General features: G+C 44.5%; 1 protein-coding gene and 2 non-coding genes across 3 annotated transcripts in view; 2 read left to right on the forward strand and 1 right to left on the reverse strand.

Moving 5' to 3' along the window:
• LOC124595496 (protein gustavus) overlaps window positions 1-17,627 on the forward strand; it is a 336,961-nt gene that overhangs the window by 165,924 nt on the left and 153,410 nt on the right. The window lies entirely within an intron of this gene.
• Window positions 674-748, reverse strand: Trnal-caa. The gene has a single exon. It is a non-coding gene; the product is annotated as a tRNA-Leu (tRNA).
• Window positions 990-1,064, forward strand: Trnas-cga. The gene has a single exon. It is a non-coding gene; the product is annotated as a tRNA-Ser (tRNA).

Below are 17,627 nucleotides of genomic sequence, written 5' to 3' on the forward strand. Positions count from 1 at the left end.
ATCTCAAAGACAATGCTCACGACCATTACAGCTAGTATTTAAAGCAAACATACTTGCAGCCTCATAGTGGCGCTACTAATGCCACTCGTATGTGACTGGCGCGAAATTTGAATAGACATAATCTTTCAGACGTAGAGACACGCCTACCAACTTTCGCTTATGTCGCACAACGCCTTCTTGGTGTTGCTATTTTTTCCGTCAGTGTATTATCATATGTCGCTGTGCGTGAAGTGAGCTTGTCGACTAGAAACTAAATCAGCGAACTGCATGTCGGATGCGAGTGTAGTTGTATAGTGTTGGTGACTGGTGGCAGCGTGTAGAACATAGTGTCATGGTTCGTGTTTTTGATCAGTATGAAAGCAAAATGAACAAACCTGTAGCCGGAATAAAGCTGTCGCCTCGCTGAGATCGTAGCCACCGTGCTGAACGTTCCCATGCGACGGGTAGATCTCTATCACATGCCTTCACAACAACTGCCACGACGATATTAGCTACGAGTACAGTGCTTCATTACGCCTCTCCACACCCGTTTCTCTAGTCGGCGAATCATATGTGTTCCTTCGATAGCATGGTGCGAAACAAACAGTCAAGGAATTAAATGACAACAGAATGAGATCGTCACTCTGTAGCGGAGTGTGCGCTGATATGAAACTTCCTGGCAGATTAAAACTGTGTGCCGGACCGAGACTCGAACTCGGGACCTTTGCCTTTTGCGGGCAAGTGCTCTACCAACTGAGCTACCCAAGCACGACTCACACCCCGTCTTCACAGCTTTACTTCTGTCAGTACCTCGTCTCCTACCTTCCGCTGTAGAGTGAAAATTTCATTCTAGAAACATCCCCCAGGCTGTGGCTAAGCCATGTCTCCGTAATATCCTTTCTTTCAGGAGTGCAAGTTCTGCAAGGTTCGCAGGAGAGCTTCTGTAAAGTTTGGAAGGTACGAGACGAGGTACTGGCAGAAGTAAAGCTGTCAGGACGGGGCGTGAGTCGTGCTTGGGTAGCTCAGTTGGTAGAGCATTTGCCCGCGAAAGGCAAAGGCCCCGAGTTCGAGCCTCGGTCCGGCACACAGTTTTAGTCTGCCAGGAAGTTTCAAATGACAACAGTTAATTATGGATCACAAAATGTTATTATTGTTGGCATTCTTCGTGCTCCAAAAACCAGTTTAAGCTACACTTTGATTTAGGAAAGTCCTGTATGCTACGAAACATGAATTTCTGTACGCGAACTTCAGGAATACTGCAACGCGACGCGCACTGTCAGCAGTTACCGATTGGCTTTTGCTGCTGGATGCATCCTAACCAGCTGTTGATGCATGAGTATCCTTACTCAGTATGTAACCAAACTAAAGAATAAGGTTAGAAAATGTGAAAAATAGAAGGTAATATGACTTGTAAGGATACAGGATCCTTACAACAGGATATTGACGGATAGTTTGGTATTCAGGAACTGCGTGCTACCATCTCTTTTCAATTACCAGCCAATTGCTGGCGATGGCAGTTATTTCCATTTACAGATTCTGAAGATGTTACTCCATTCTGGCCGAGCGCTAACGCTCTAGCCACCGTTAACAACCTCGGCTACAGTAGTTTAGCCTGTGAGTAGAGAGAGGATGTTTGTTAGAAATGGTATTTGTTATTAGTACTGTGTAAAGGCAACAGTCATTTGAAGACATCGTTAAAAATGGCCTCCAGCGTATATAAGTTTCGGCGCCTGGCAGGTGCAGGCAAGGGCCCTGGACGCTTCCGCTGCGTCATGTAACAAGCAGCTTATTCCGGGAGGTACGTTGTTGGCATGAACACCAAAGCGAAGACAGTTCGTAACTAGAAGAGTCAGTCGTCTAGAACTTCCAAGAGTGTAACCTGTGTAGATTGTTGGCTGAATGGCGAACTGCCGGTACTAACCCAAAAAGCTGTTGTCTGCTCTAGTAGTGCTTGCGTGTGCTCGTGAGAGAAAGAGAGAGAGAAATGCGATTTTGTACCCTGTGTCAGATTCCACCGTACACTGAAAGAGGTTGATTAATCCAGTTCAGAAGTCAGAATGTCGCAGCTGTGTCTATAACTATAGTTGGTTTTTGGGCTCTGGGGAATTTTCACCTGTAAATAAATGGGTGACATATGTGAAGAAACTTTTGTAAGAAAGGTCATATTAGATTTACGTCGCTAATATGGCTCCTTATGGTTTGTGATAAAATTTTAAGAGAATTAACCGGACATTGTAATGTTAGTCCGAAGGTAATCAGAGAGAGTATCTGTGTAAATTGATGAAAAAGGCTTGTCATGAGACGATATGAAGCTGGTTGTTGAATTATGGTTAGGGGGAGCTCTGTCTGATCTATAAGAACGTGGGTCTCTTGATTGACGTTAGTGGCATTTCTCACAGGAAAATGATGCGCAACCCTACACGAATCGTTGTTATTAAGTAGCCATGAATAATCTTCAGTGATGACGACTGGTGGTGCATAAATTCTCCACGTAAGTGTGATAGGGGAAGTGGTACATTTGCACCTGCCGTCTTTAAAAATTTCGTTGACCAAATGATTAACAGTTCAAACATTAACTCACAACTGTTCATCTCATATCACAGTTTATCTTCAACAATAACTGGGAACAAGCGTAAGCTTGAGAGATCTGAAGGAATTGTGTGGACATTTCACGTAATAATGGTTTAGTAAAGAGACGATGGTAAGATAGTAGCGTCTTCTTTAAACACAGGGAACGCCTCAATACATAGAAAATATCATAACTACATCGACGTTATGAGACGGCATGTTTATATGTGAAAACAAGTACATGACGTTTTGTTGTAAAACAACGACGCTCACGTCATAAACTTAGTATTTAGTCAAGATCTTAACAGCGATAGCTCCGATGAAAAGTTTCGTACGTCGTAGCAGCGATTCTTGGAGTTATGCTCCTTCGGTACAGTCTTCCAGACAGCGACAAACGGAGTCAACATGTTAGTGGTTTTGGCCGCTAAGGGACATTTGGTTAGTATATGCAAAGTTATTATCTCTCACGCAGCGGCCGTATCTGACATGTATGCAGTGACCATTTAAGTCCCATCTTCCTTCCTTCATTATTTGTAAAGTCACGATCACATGTGGCAGGAGTAAGGTAGGAATGTACGGGGTATCAAGAGACTATTCATTGGATGGCTGGATGTATAGAGAAACTATGGAAGAGCGTTATGGCCAGCTGCATCGCGAAATAAAACCACTGGAAGCATTTTAGAGAGGCCCGCTCAGCAGTGATACAGAATGGCTAACAACGGGGAAAAAAAACACCGTTGGTAACATTTAGAGTGAGTGAGTTTCACGGTTTTCTGATCATCATTTCATGACAGTTTTTGACGCCCCACTCGGGTACGTAGAGTTGCTGAATTTCTACAGCATCCGATCGTATATATAACTGCAGATGCTTTCTCGATAGCATTTCAGAACGGAAGGTGGCTATGCAGTACTGCTAGTCTTTGCACGACTAATACGTGACTGCTTACGGGCAGTCCTGTAGTATGGTTCCAATGAATTGTTGTCTGTCTTCCCTCTGGAAATGGAGACAAAGCGTCAGTACGCTGGGAGCTTTTGCGCAAGATTTTACCACGGACTGCACCGTTTCCACAGTATGGCTTCAAGGCTACGAGATTTTCACAGATTGTTATTGCAGTACAATGTAGCTGTGTGATAAAAATTTTCCCCGGCCGTAGAGCTGACTGCTGATCTTTACTGGCGTCTTTGACGGACAACATTCTCTTAAAAATAAAAAAAAGCGTTAGATATTTACCTGTATCTGACAACGCACAGTTGAAAATTTCGTAGTGTGGTGATTTTGAAAATTGTGCTTCGCCATTGGCCGGCACCCGCGTTACGCAGGCGAATATTGCGCGGCCGCGAGTTTGCGAGCTGTGATAGGAAGCGCTGGAGAGCGGGCCTTTGTGACATGTGGGGGACGTTGCTCCCCTCGGCTCGGATGCGCCGCAGGGCGCTTCACACGTGCGTGACACGTGTGGCGTCGCCAGCCGTCTGGAAAGCGAAGCGTGCGCTACACTGGCTGTGGGTCTCCCAGCGTTCGTCCGACTGCCCGAGGTCCCGTTCGCATCCTCGCACACAATGGGCAGCTCTTCGATAACTCGCATCTGTCGCTAACTGCTAATTTCTATCTAAACGATCTAGATAGTAGCGTAGTTAACGTACAAGACTGTATTTCGTGAAGATCCGTTTCCAAATGGCCGTCCGAAAGTCGAGATTTGAGTTATCTGTAGTCTTCCTAAGTTCCTAAATTCTTGGCTGGTTCCTCTGAAAACGCCACAGTCGGTTTCCTACCCTACTCTTGATTATTCAAAGCTTGTGCTCCATCCTTCATTATCTTGGCATTAACGGCGCGCTAAACAGTTATCCATCGGTTCTTTGCGCTGACTAAACAGACCCACGATGAATACATCTACATTTACATTTATACTCCGCAAGCCACGCAACAGTGTGTCGCGGAGGGCACTTTACGTGCCACTGTCGTTACCTCCTTTTCCTGTTCCAGTCGCGTATGGTTCGCGTGAAGAACGACTGCCGGAAAGCCTCCGCGCGCGCTCGAATCTCTCTAATTTTACATTCGTGATCTCCTCGGGAGGTATAAGTAGGGGGAAGCAATATATTCGATACCTCATCCAGAAACGCACCCTCTCGAAATCTGGACAGCAAGCTACACCGCGATGCAGAGCGCCTCTCTTGCAGAGTCTGCCACTTGAGTTTGCTAAACATCTCCGTAACGCTATCACGCTTACCAAATAACCCTGTGATCAAACGCGGCGCTCTTCTTTGGATCTTCTCTATCTCCTCTGTCAACCCGATCTGGTACGGATCCCACACTGATGAGCAATACTCAAGTATAGGTCGAACCAGTGTTTTGTAAGCCACCTTCTTTGTTGATGGACTACATTTTCTAAGGGCTCTGCCAATGAATCTCAACCTGGTACCCGCCTTACCAACAATTAATTTTATATGATCATTCCACTTCAAATCGTTCCGCACGCATACTCCCAGATATTTTACAGAAGTAACTGCTACCAGTGTTTGTTCCGCTATCATATAATCATACAATAAAGGATCCTTCTTTCTATGTATTCGCAATACATTACATTTGTCTATGTTAAGGGTCAGTTGCCACTCCCTGCACCAAGAGCCTATCCGCTGCAGATCTTCCTGCAATAATGCCGCTCTTCAATAGAATCCGTTTTTCGGAGGTAGCGGTTGTTATATTTCATCGGTAATAATTGGTAGCGTTTAACCACTTTAATCGTAATACACGGGGCGCACAAAAATATGCTAGCAAAAATATAACACATTTTCATTCCTCATGCGTTGTAGTAAACTCTTTGGCATTCAAAACAGCTCCAGTCATCTCGGAATGGATAAATACAAGTCCTGTGCGGTTTTCAGGGGAATCTTATATCATTATTCTTACAAAATAATCGAACTTTCAGCTAACGATGATGGAGATGGACAGCAATCACGCATCCTTCTTTCCAAAGTAGATCACAAAGGCTAAATAATATTGAGATCTGGTGACTGTTAAGATACTACAAGTCATCCTAGAGCTCACAAAACCAGTTCTGGACGATGCGAATTGTGTGGCCAGAAGCCCCGTCTTCTTGGAACATAGCGTCACCATTGAGGAAGAGACACTGTACGATGGGATCGACCTAATCAGCCGAAATGGTCACAAAATCCTTTTTCAGTCATGGGAACTTGCAGAATAACCATGGAGCTCCTGGAATACCATATGGCCGCCCAAATACTCACCGAACCCCCGCCACGTTTCACTCTTTGGAACGTAAGCTCGGCCCGAAGTTGGAAACATAGTGAAACAAGACTCATCCGACCAAATGACTTCCTTCCATTGCTCCAGAGTCCAGCATTTATGGTTTCAGCACCACATTTTCTTTTACTGGCATCGGCATCACTGATGTGTGGTTCTGGAATTCCAGCTCACCATGCAGTTCACTGCTTATGGTGCTCCCTGCGTGTTGTTTTGGTGGTGACAGTGTTCACGAGTGTGACGCTTAATACTGCAGTGACTTTTGCAGCTACATTTCTCTTGTTTTTTGGCACAATCTTCATGAATGGCCGTCCGTCACCATCACTCAACACACTCGTTCGTCCGCTTTGTGACTTAGCGGATGATGTTTTTCACATTCCCTACAGGCGGTATAAATCTTCGATAGGGTGCCTCTTGAAACACCAAAGGCTTCGACTCCCTTGGTTACGGAAGTGCCCACAATACGAGCACGAACAGTTTGCCCACGTTCGAGTTCACTCAGCTTCGACCGGTATAATGCACTCACAACTACACAGAACACTGTTATGGCCACGAATGACACTTGCGATGTATTGAGGGCGTTACAAGGACGTTATTCGTGGTCAGATGCAACAGCGAAAGCCGTCCGGGGTGACCGAGCGGTTCTAGGCGCTACAGTCTGGAACCGCGCGACCGCTACGGTTGCAGGTTCGAATCCTGCCTCGGGCATGGATGTGTGTGATGTCCTTAGGTTAATTAGGTTTCAGTAGTTCTAAGTTCTAGGGGACTGATGGCCTCAGAAGTTAAGTCCCATAGTGTTCAGAGCCATTTTTGAACCAACAGCAAAATCTGTAGGCTTGGCTAGCATCTGCATTGATGTCCAGCAATCGATTTCCCGCTGTATTGCCCGTATTTTTGACCAACCCCTCCCCGTACGATATATAAAACATTCTCGGTGTGCTTGTAACTTCAGAACTGTGTACAAGTTCGAGCTTTCGATTAAATCGTCCATCGTCTTTGTAAAGACTTACTGAATGTAGAGGTTATTGTTATGGTAACCGTTTGCAACCTGTAGACAGCTTACGATAGACCAGCGTACGTCATCATTACGTGATACTGCTAGATATTGTGTCCATATTTATGCTAGTGATGCCAGCGCATAACATTTTCTCTTCGCAGCATGGAGAGCTCGCTTCACCGCACCAGTGAGAATACAGCCGTTGTCCCAGTTGATATTGTTTTCGCATATTCTAATTTCTACTGCTTGTTTTATAACAGAATCCCAGTGTGTAGAAGCGTGGGGCAATATTTTAGTCTCGTAATTAATCTGTGTTTTTGTTCAGAAAGTACTGAGTTTTGAAGTTCTCGGTCTGTAACTTGTCCGCATCAGTAGCTGAGTGGCTAGAGCGGCTAACTGCATACGGTACTGGCAGGGCCGGCCGCTGTGGCCGAGCAGTTCTAGGCGCTTGAGTCCAGAACCGCGCTGCTGCAACGGTCGCAGGTTCGAATCCTGCCTCGGGCATGGATGTGTGTGATTTCCTTAGGTTAGTTAGGTGCCGGCCGATATGGCCGAGCGGTTCTAGGCGCTTCAGTCCGGAACCGCGCTGCTCCTACGGTCGCAGGTTCGAACCCTGCTTCGGGCATGTATGTGTGTGATGTAGTTAGGTTTAAGTAGTTCTAAGTCTAGGGGACTGATGACCTCAGATGTTAAGTCCCATAGTGCGTAGAGCCATTTGAACCATTTTGAAGATTTGGTACTGGCAGGGACTTTTCCTTGACGGAAGGACCGAAACGGGGTGCACCCAACCATGTCATGCCAGTTGACGAGCTGCTTGACCGAGTAGTAGCTGCTCCACGTCCGAAAACTTATTACGACTGAAACGTCTGCAGAGTTACCAACAGCTATACAGCATTCTTTACCTTTGAAACAAACGTTTGGTGCGAATAAACGCTATGTTATTAATTAATCAAATTTTAGTGTTTATTTACAACGCGTAGCTAGGAAACCCTAAATTAGGAACCATATTTTCCGGAGGTAAATCTTGTTGCTGTGGTTTTCATTCCGAAGCCTGGTTTAATACAGTCTCCATGCAACTCTATCCTGTGCAACCCTCTTGATCTGCGAATAACTACTACACCCTACATCCTTCTGAATCTGCTTGCTGTATTCATTTCTTGGTCTCCCTCTAAGATTTTTAGCCCTCCCCCCCCCCCCCCCCTACACACACACACACACACTTCCGGATCGGTTAGTCATGTTGTGCCAAAAAATTTCTTGTCTCCCCAATTCTATTCAGTACCACCTCATTAGTTATGTGATCTACCCATGCAATCTTCATTCTCCTGTAGCACCACATTTCAACCTCTATTCTCTTCTTGTCTAAATTATTCATCGTTCATGTTTCACTTCCATACATGGCTACACCACAGACAAATACCTTCAGAAAAGACTTCCTAACACTTAAGTTTATATTTGATGTTACCCAGTTTCTCTTCTTCAGAAACGCCTTTCTTGTCATCAGTTATTTTGCTGCCCTGATAGCAGACCTCGTCTTTAAGGGTCTCGTTTCCTAATCTTATTTCCTCTCCATCACCTGATTTCATTTGACTACACTCGATTATCCTTTAAGGGTCTCGTTTCCTAATCTTATTTCCTCTCCATCACCTGATTTCATTTGACTACACTCGATTATCCTTGTTTAGCTTTTCTTGATGTTGTTCTTATATTATCCTTTCAAGACACTGTCCATTCCGTTCAACTTTTCTTCCAAGTCCTTTGCTATCTCTGACAGAATTACGTCATCGGCAACCTCAAAAGTTTTTATTTATTCCCCCTGAACTTTAATTCCTTCTCCAAATTTTTTTGTAGTTTCCTTTACTGCTTGTTCAACATAAAGATTGAATAACATCGGCGTTAGGATACAGCCCTGTCTCACTGCCTTCTAATCACTGCTTCCTTTTCATGCACCTAAACTCTTATGACTGGCGTCTGGTTTCTGTACACGTGGTAAATAGCCCTTCGCTCCCTGTGTTTTAAGTAATAATTACACGTTTTAATTCTTTGTTTAGCTATTACAGAATGTGTTGTTGTTGTGGTCTTCAGTCCTGAGACTGGTTTGATGCAGCTCTCCATGCTACCCTATCCTGTGCAAGCTTCTTCATCTCCCAGTACTTACTGCAACCTACATGTTTTTGAATCTGCTTAGTGTATTCACCTCTTGGTCTTCCTCTACGATTTTTACCCTCCATGCTGCCCTCCAATGCTAAATATGTGATCCCTTGATGCCTCAGAACATGTCCTACGAACCGGTCCCTTCTTCTTGTCAAGTTGTGCAACAAACCCCTCTTCTCCCCAATTCTGTTCAATACCTCCTCATTATTTATGTGATCTACCCATCTAATCTTCAGCATTCTTCTGTAGCACCACATTTCGAAAGCTTCTATTCTCTTCTTGTCCTAACTATTTATCGTCCATGTTTCACTTCTATACATGGCTACACTCCATACAAATACTTTCAGAAACGACTTCCTCACATTTAAATCAATACTCGATGTTAACAAATTTCTCTTCTTCAGAAACACTTTCCTTGCCATTGCCAGTCTACATTTTGTATCTTCTCTGCTTCGACCATCATCAGTTATTTTGCTCCCCAAATAGCAAAACTCCTTTACTACTTTAAGTGTCTTATTTCCTAATCTAATTCCCTCAGCATCACCCGACTTAATTCGACTACATTCCATTATCTTCGTTTTGCTTTTGTTGATGTTCATCTTATACCCTCCTTTCAAGACGCTGTCCATTCCATTCAACTGCTCTTCCAAGTCGTTTGCTGTCTCTGACAGAATTACAACCTCATCAACGAACCTCAAAGTTTTTATTTCTTCGCCATCGATTTTAATACCTAATCCAAATTTTTCTTTTGTTTCCTTTAGTGCTTGCTCAATATACAGATTGAATAACATCGGGGAAAGGCTACAAGCCGGTCTCACTTCCTTCCCAAACACTGCTTTCCTTTCGTGCCCCTCGACTCTTATAACTGCCATCTGGTTTCTGTACAAATTGTAAATAGCCTTTCGGTCTCTGTATCTTACCCCTGCCACCTTCAGAATTTGAAAGAGAGTATTCAAATCAATATTGTCAAAAGCTTTCTCTAAGTCTACAAATGCTAGGAACGTTGGTTTTCCCTTCCGTAATCTTTCTTGTAAGATAAGTCATAGGGTCAGTATTGCCTCACGTGTTCCAATATTTCTACGGAATCCAAAGTGATCTTCCCCGGTGAAAATATTATTACAGAATAAGAAAATATTCGGAAGACTTTTTGCAATGTTAGTTTTTAAATATTCCCTAGTAATAGCATATCACGTTTTCTATAACTTAAAGACGGCTAATTTACTGTTAGTTTTGAATTTAAGAGTAGGACTCGATAGCAGCGCACTTTCCCACACTGATAGTGCACTGGAACATTATAGGATACGCGTGGCAACAGCCAGCATCTCTGTTTCGCAGTTGACCCTCAGCTGTAGTGCGTGTGCTTGCCCGTGAGACTGCCAGCATCCTGTCGTGAAGGCCCGGTTGCAGGGCCCCGCTGGAGCGCATCTCCGGAGCTGCGCTGTGTCTGGGCGTGCAGCAGGGCCCCAGCCGCGACGCGTCGCCTCGAAGGCCGCCGGGGTGTCAGGGTGTCGCCAGATCAATACCGCGGCGTCAGCCGACCCCAGACCCAGCACAGCCACTCCCTGTGCCGAGCCGAGCTCTGCTGTGCCAGCGCCGATAACCGCAGCCGTAGCCAGCCAGCTGCCACCGGCGCCTAAGCTTCCAGGCCGCGCAACCTCCCAAACTCGATACTCGAACAAGCACTCTCTGTATTCAAAAACATTTGATATTAACCTCAAACGCACAGCGCGCATGGTCTTGGCAGAATCGCTATTAGATTTACGTATGAATACTCTGCTGCGTTAACCCTTTCCTTAGCTCGTATCTGTCGAGAATCTCTCTCGAAGCCAATAGTCTCACGTGATTGGAAGGAACGCAAAGTACAGTACATCTGTTTATTAGAACGATAAAGCAACGGTTGCACACACACTGTGGTGACAAAAGTCACGGGGTACCTCCTATTATCGTGGCGGAACACCTTTTCCCCAGCGTAGTGCCGCTACTCGACCTGGCGTGGACTCAAGTCGTTGGAAGTCCTCTGCAGAAATTCTGAGGCATGCTGCCTCTATAGCCGTCCATAATTGCGAAGGTGTTGCCGGTGCAGGATTTTGTACAAGAACTGACCTCTCGATTATGTCCCCTAAATGTTCAATAAGATTCATGTCGGTCGATCTGGGTGGCCAAATTCCTTCAAACTGCCCAGAACGATCTTCAAACCAGTCGCGAACTACTGTGGCCCGGTGACGTGACATATTTGTGTGAAAACATGAAGTCCATGAATGGCTACAGATGGTCTCCAAGTAGCCGAACATAACCAGTTGGACCAGAGGACCCAATGCACTCCGTGTAAACACAGCCTCCCCTAATATGGATCCACCACCAGCTTAGTGCGTTGTTGGCAATGGCTTTGTGCGGTCTGTGCCACCCTCGAAACCTACCATCAGCTCTCACCAACTGAAATCAAGACTCATCTGACCAGGCCACGGTTTTCCAGTCGTCTAGGATCCAACCATTATCGTCACGAGACCAGGAGAGACGCTGCAGGCTATGTCGTGCTGTTAGCAGGGGCACTCGCGTCGGTCGTCTGCTGCTATAGCCCAACAACACCAATTTTCGGCCGGCCGGGGTGGCCGAGCGTTTCTAGGCGCTAGAGTCTGGAACCGCGCGACCGCTACGGTCGCAAAAAAAGAAAAAAAATGGTTCAAATGACTCTGAGCACTATGGGACTTAACTGCTGTGGTCATCAGTCCCCTAGAACTTAGAACTACCTAAACCTAACTAACCTAAGGACATCACACACATCCACGCCCGAGACAGGATTCGAAACTGCGATCGTAGCAGCCGCGTGGTTCCGGACTAAAGCACCTAGAACCGCTCGGCCACAACGGCCGGCATTTCGCGTTCAGAGTCAGTTAATTCCCGTAGTGCGGCCATAATCACCTCGGAGATCTTTCCACGTGAATCACTTGAGCACCAAATGGCAGCTCCGCCAATGCATCGCTCTTTTGTACCGTGTGTACGATACTACTGCCATCTGTGTGTGTGTGTGTGTGTGTGTGTGTGTGTGTGTGTGTGTGTGTAAATCTCTGTCGCATGACTTTTCTCTCCTCAGTCTAATTATTGATCAGTCTATACCTAACGTCTGCCATTGCTGGACCCTATAGCGTATTCTAAGATCGAACAGTATTTACATTTTTCGAAATACGGGATGTTGTAAACAGTAAACATAAATACGCACAGTCCGTCTTCTTAGATTGGCTCTTGCATATGATGCTATGCAAAACTGTATACCGATCCATCAGGAAGAAAAGAGAGAGTTGATTTTGACTCTTTTCAACAACGTATAAAAGCCTGTAATTTACTCAAAACATAGAGAAAATTACTTGTGATAACTTCCTTAAAAACTGGAAAGTCGTCAGAAAACTGAAGGATAATATCCTTGTTGTGCCACATGCTCAAAATCTTCGAACTAATATTGCTGAATCGTTAGATTCTTGTTGTAGAGTTATTCCTAATACAACAGCAAGAGCAGGAAAAAGCTGCGCGTTTTAGGTCCTCAAAATCAGGCAATTTACTGAGGATGACTCGGAACATTACACACGTAACTTTTACCGACCTGACGACTACTTGTGACGCTGTCAGTCACCATGCACTGTCACAGAAAATCGACAGGATAACGAAAGATTATAGTTTCACCCATCTTATTCAAAGTTTACTCCAAAACAGAAGATTTTATTAGGCATGCGTAGTCGACTGAGACGTCGAAGAAATGATGTACCACAAGGAAGAGTTCTTTCATGAATGTTATTTAACAGTTGTAGCAATGACCAACCACATCCCGCGAACACAAGAAGTAAGCCGATGATCTGGCATTAGAGAGTAAAGGACAACGCAATCGGACAAGTTGACAATTTACCATCACGTGGCAATGGATACAGTTAGTAAAAAAACCTATCCAAAATATCTGGAAGTCACTCTGGATCGAACTCTTAACATACAAGCAGCATTACAACAATACGAGACTGGAGATAGAAGCCAGAAATAACATCCTTCACAACATCACTGGTAGCACGTAGGGCTCTCCACCACGAACTCAAGAACGAAAGCGCTAGCAACATGCTACAGTGATGCAGAGTTTGTGTGCCTAGCCTGATAAAAATCTACCCACAGATATTTAGTTACCAGGGTGCTAAACGGAGTGAGTAGACTTATGACAGGCTTTTTTGAAGCATGCGCCACTTGTTAACTCGATCAACTCACCGGCATAGCACCACCAGATATTCGCTGCAACACAGCGACCAACGCGGAGAGAACAAATTAGGCTCATTGGGAAAGCCACCCATTGCAGGGCCATGTTCTGGCCGCCCCGAGGTTGGGGTCCAGTTTCCTTAAGATCACTTCAGTCTTGCAAAAAGCAGCAGCTACAGCAAGGAAACAATTATGAATATCTCGATTTGACAATAACTTCACCCGGCCTTCCTTTGGAAACGCTCCCACGTTGGCATGAACAGAACTGGACCGTGGAGGTCACTCAGCCGTCATTGTTCTGGAGTAGGAAGATCCGGAGTAACCTCCAGAAATGGCGCTTCCCTGTGGATACCACAAACAGTGACTGCGGAGAAAACAGACCATGCAGCGTCTACTGGTGTGTCATCTGCGCACTTCAATCTTGCACGGGAGAAGATCTGCTGCTTGCTTTTCCGAACGCAGTTGAAGTGCAGCTACATGAGTGAAGCTAATGAAATTCTCACGTGACACTACCGAAGCAGACCACTAGAGTAACTAAAACAAAATGGCACGCAAACCTGCAAACAGTCAAATTGCTACGTAAATTTATTTTCTCGAAGTGATAATTAAATCCTTATAACTACTCATCGTAATAATCCCTTTCAGCTGTATCATACGTTAACTGTCATGTAGCCTCAACAGCACTCCAAAATGGTTCGATGACGATGCTATCGTCGACAAGAAATTATCTTCACTTGATAGTAAGGAAACACAGCGATTTGGGTATCATCTCATCTTTGTTTATTGAATGGCAGCTTCCCTTGAAAACAATGCAAAGTAGTGCTCATTAACGAAAGAGAAAACTAATAATGTCCATCTACAACAGAAGCGGTAACTTTCTGCGCCTGTCACGAAGTGATACGAAACGGAACAGTTTAGTGAAATGAAGAGTAGAGAATGCAGATGAAAGAATTAGTTGAGGTGATGTGGAAAAGTGTAGTGCATAAGGATCGTAAAGGGCGGTGCAGCACATACGGAAGTGCAGCACATGCTCGAATAAGAGTGTAACAAATGCTCAACGAATCCTTCTCTCGGAACTCTCTGAAGTATATTTCGATACCGGTATTAGAGGTAGAATTTGCAACAATTGTGCTGTCGTACGTCTAGCGTAGGGGTCAAGAGGATAAAGTAAATCAATACGATATTGCAGTGCTCAGGCAAGCGACTTTGAAGTAAAATGTCTCCCCTGTACGGGAATATACATAATGGATGTACGGGTACAGGTTGTAGACACGTGGCTGACGACGTGCGGAAGCTTGGGTCTGGACGTGAGTAACCTAAAGGTAAAGCGACCGCTCGCGATAAGAAGGAAATCCGGGTTCGAGTCGCGGTTAGGCACAAATTTTCATTGTCGTCATTCCATTATACAGCTGATGGTTGCCCATGTTCGCAACTGGGAATACATTTCATGTGAAATAAATCAGGGCACCTTCGTAGGTATAAGTTAATTTTACCCCCGCCTCTTACTTGACTGGAATAAGAGAGAGAGGGAGAGAGAGAGAGAGAGTAGCTGATACATAAATGGGATAAGAAAGAGAGTGGCTATAACTAACATCGGTACGAAGTTTCCAGTGCTATGCACTGAACAGTAGATTTCGCAGTTAAAAAAAGAAAGAAATGTAAATTGGTGTTAAACGTCCCGTCCACGATGAGGTTATTACAGGCAGAAGATAAACTCGAATCGGTTACGTTGTTACGTTTTAGTGTTGGTCCTCACAACATGGAGTGGAAATTTTTCTGGCTGGCGCCTGGGCGGCGTTAAACTTTCTTTGAAACTGTGCGCTCAACACCGCAATTACAGTGATTACTTCAGGCGCCAGGTCAGATTTACTTCGTTTCTCTTTTACTGCACCACTCTCGTCAGCAAAACTAAACGCAGATTCATTACATTAGCGTCTCGTCCGCAGATAAATACTGTAATATGCACGGTTTTGCTTTCTCTTGTACCAGAACACTTTGCTGTAAGTAAACACTTCTCTCGAGTTCGCTGCTTAACCGAATTAAGAGTGTGTGTGTGTGTGTGTGTGTGTGTGTGTGTGTGTGTGTGTGTGTTGTTTTAGAGAGAGAGAGAGAGAGAGAGGGGGGGGGGGAGGTGAGGGAGGGGAGAGAGAGAGAGAGCTAGTTGTGAACAGAGTTCCATTTGACGTAATGAATGTTTGACAAGTTTATTTGCTGGATATAATTTTTGTAATACAAGCGCAGAAGTTGTGTACAATTGTCATGGCGGCGTAACACGTCAGTGCCATTTGAGCTGTGTGAAGAGTTTGCGGACACTTTAATGGATATTTTGGTATGGTGTAGCGGTCTGCCGGATGCAGTTTCTCATTTAAAAGACGACGGCAATTCGAGGTAGATCCTCTTGAATGTTAAATATGATGACACGTGAAGACTACACGAGTAAAAGTGATTTTCAAATAGTTAGTACTTCGTGGAAAAGAAATGTTATTCTACGCAAAAGCGCGCGGGGTCAGATGTAACATTTTGCGAAATTAGCCTGTTTGTTATTGTCCTTTGGGAAAAATGTAAGCTGGCCGCGGTGGTCTAGCGGTTCTAGGCGCGCAGTCCGGAACCGCGCGGCTACTACGGTCGCAGGTTCGAATCCTGCCTCGGGCATGGATGTGTGTGATGTCCTTAGGTTAGTTAGGTTTAAATAGTTCTAAGTTCTAGGGGACTGATGACCACAGATGTTAAGTCCCATAGTGCTCAGAGCCATTTGAACCATTTGAAAAATGTAAAGTTTATCTGAAGACGATTATGAGTAATTATATTGAACAAGTAAACAGCAAAACAGTAGACTGACGACGGTAGTTACCACACAGCTGTACCTCAGCAGCGATTGACATTGCAATAAGAAAACATCCTAATACAGAAATTGATGATAGAGAGAGGCAAGGAATAATCTTGGTATACATCAGCGCTTGGAAATCTGAAATGAATTGGAAGAAACGGAAGAGACAAATCAAGGTTGTTTTCCGAGTACATTTGAATATGTACCCACTAATGTGACCTGCACAGTTCTAGACAGTAACATACGAAGTGTTCAGCATCCTTCTCAACGCCACAGTCATGTGCCTCATTACGGGATGTCGCAATGCTAAGACACTAGTTTCGTATACTAGAGGGCGGCGGGTCGAACACAGTATAGTCGTTGCTAATCCTTATTTGCTTTTTCGAGATGGACTGCGGCCGTTTCCATGGTTCTTGATAAACAACTTTCTCCTGACAACACTCCCATTAAGTCCGAGCTATCTAACTGTCGACAGTATGTTTGACGATAAAGCGAAGTATCAGTTTCTTGTGGTTTCCTTATTAGCTGTGCGGTACTTTCCTGCTTATCTTGAAGTATCTTATCAGATGTATGCATTCTTTTCGTTAAATTTTTTTCTCGCATGTTCGTTTCTGTAATATTATATTTGCCTTACAGTTAACGGTGTTCTATTTGTTCTTGGAAAGGCTGCTCTCGAAATTTGAGCGCATTGCTAACGCCAACAAGAGTTTTAAACTTGGTGGCGAAAGTCATTTCTAGTTGAGATGTTTGTGCGTAATTAGGGCCCTCCCTACTACGGTCAGAACCACTCCTGCTTGTGTTTCCTCCCCTGCAGTACTTATCAGCGCATCTCCTTTCCAGTATGTCATCTTCTTTCCGTATTCGTCGTTTCCCCGTGTGAGCTACGACCATGTTTCTGTCCTGTCTGAAAAGTTTTTCATGTTCTGATCTTCCAACTGGAAGGCGACACAAGGGATGCCTGTTTATTTTCGCCTGTGTTTCTCTATGGTACAGCCCATGTTCATTACGTTTCTTGAGGAAGCATATCATATGGAGACAATAGGATCAGAATGGAAACTCTTTTTTCATCAAATTAGTACAAGCATTGCAATGGAGTATCTTTTACTAGAACTAACAGTTCTGATTCGTGATCTCTGCTTGGAAATAGGTACTTATTTCCTCTTAAACAAGACTAAATGTCTGCTTTAGGGAGGACTGTGTTTTATTTTTCAGTTTGTGAAGGTAAAACGCAACACATGAACATAGGAGAATTGTATAAAGAAAAGTTTAGTGGAATCAGATAGTTCTGAAATCAGTTTCAGTTTTTCATTTTTTTTCTTTGGCTTGGGTGGGTTAATGGGTAGTGCCAGATGACAAATTCAATCTCCGGTTCTCAATCTGCAGTCAGTGCTAAGATCTCATCCTGTCACTCAGCGCGCCTTTTACATATGGCATTGATTTGTCAGTGTGACAAATGCTGAAATGCACCGTGGTTCAAAGTCCGCTTAAAATTGTAGGTCCTCCGCTGGAACTAGCTGAATGAGGTAAATCGTAGCAGGGAGCAGGCCTAGCAAAGCACTGTGTTATTCAGACCAGCCTTTGGGCTGAGATGTTATTAGCAATTAGTTTCGTTCAAG

This window comes from Schistocerca americana, chromosome 2, assembly GCF_021461395.2.
Source record: "Schistocerca americana isolate TAMUIC-IGC-003095 chromosome 2, iqSchAmer2.1, whole genome shotgun sequence".
NCBI lineage: Eukaryota > Metazoa > Arthropoda > Insecta > Orthoptera > Acrididae > Schistocerca > Schistocerca americana.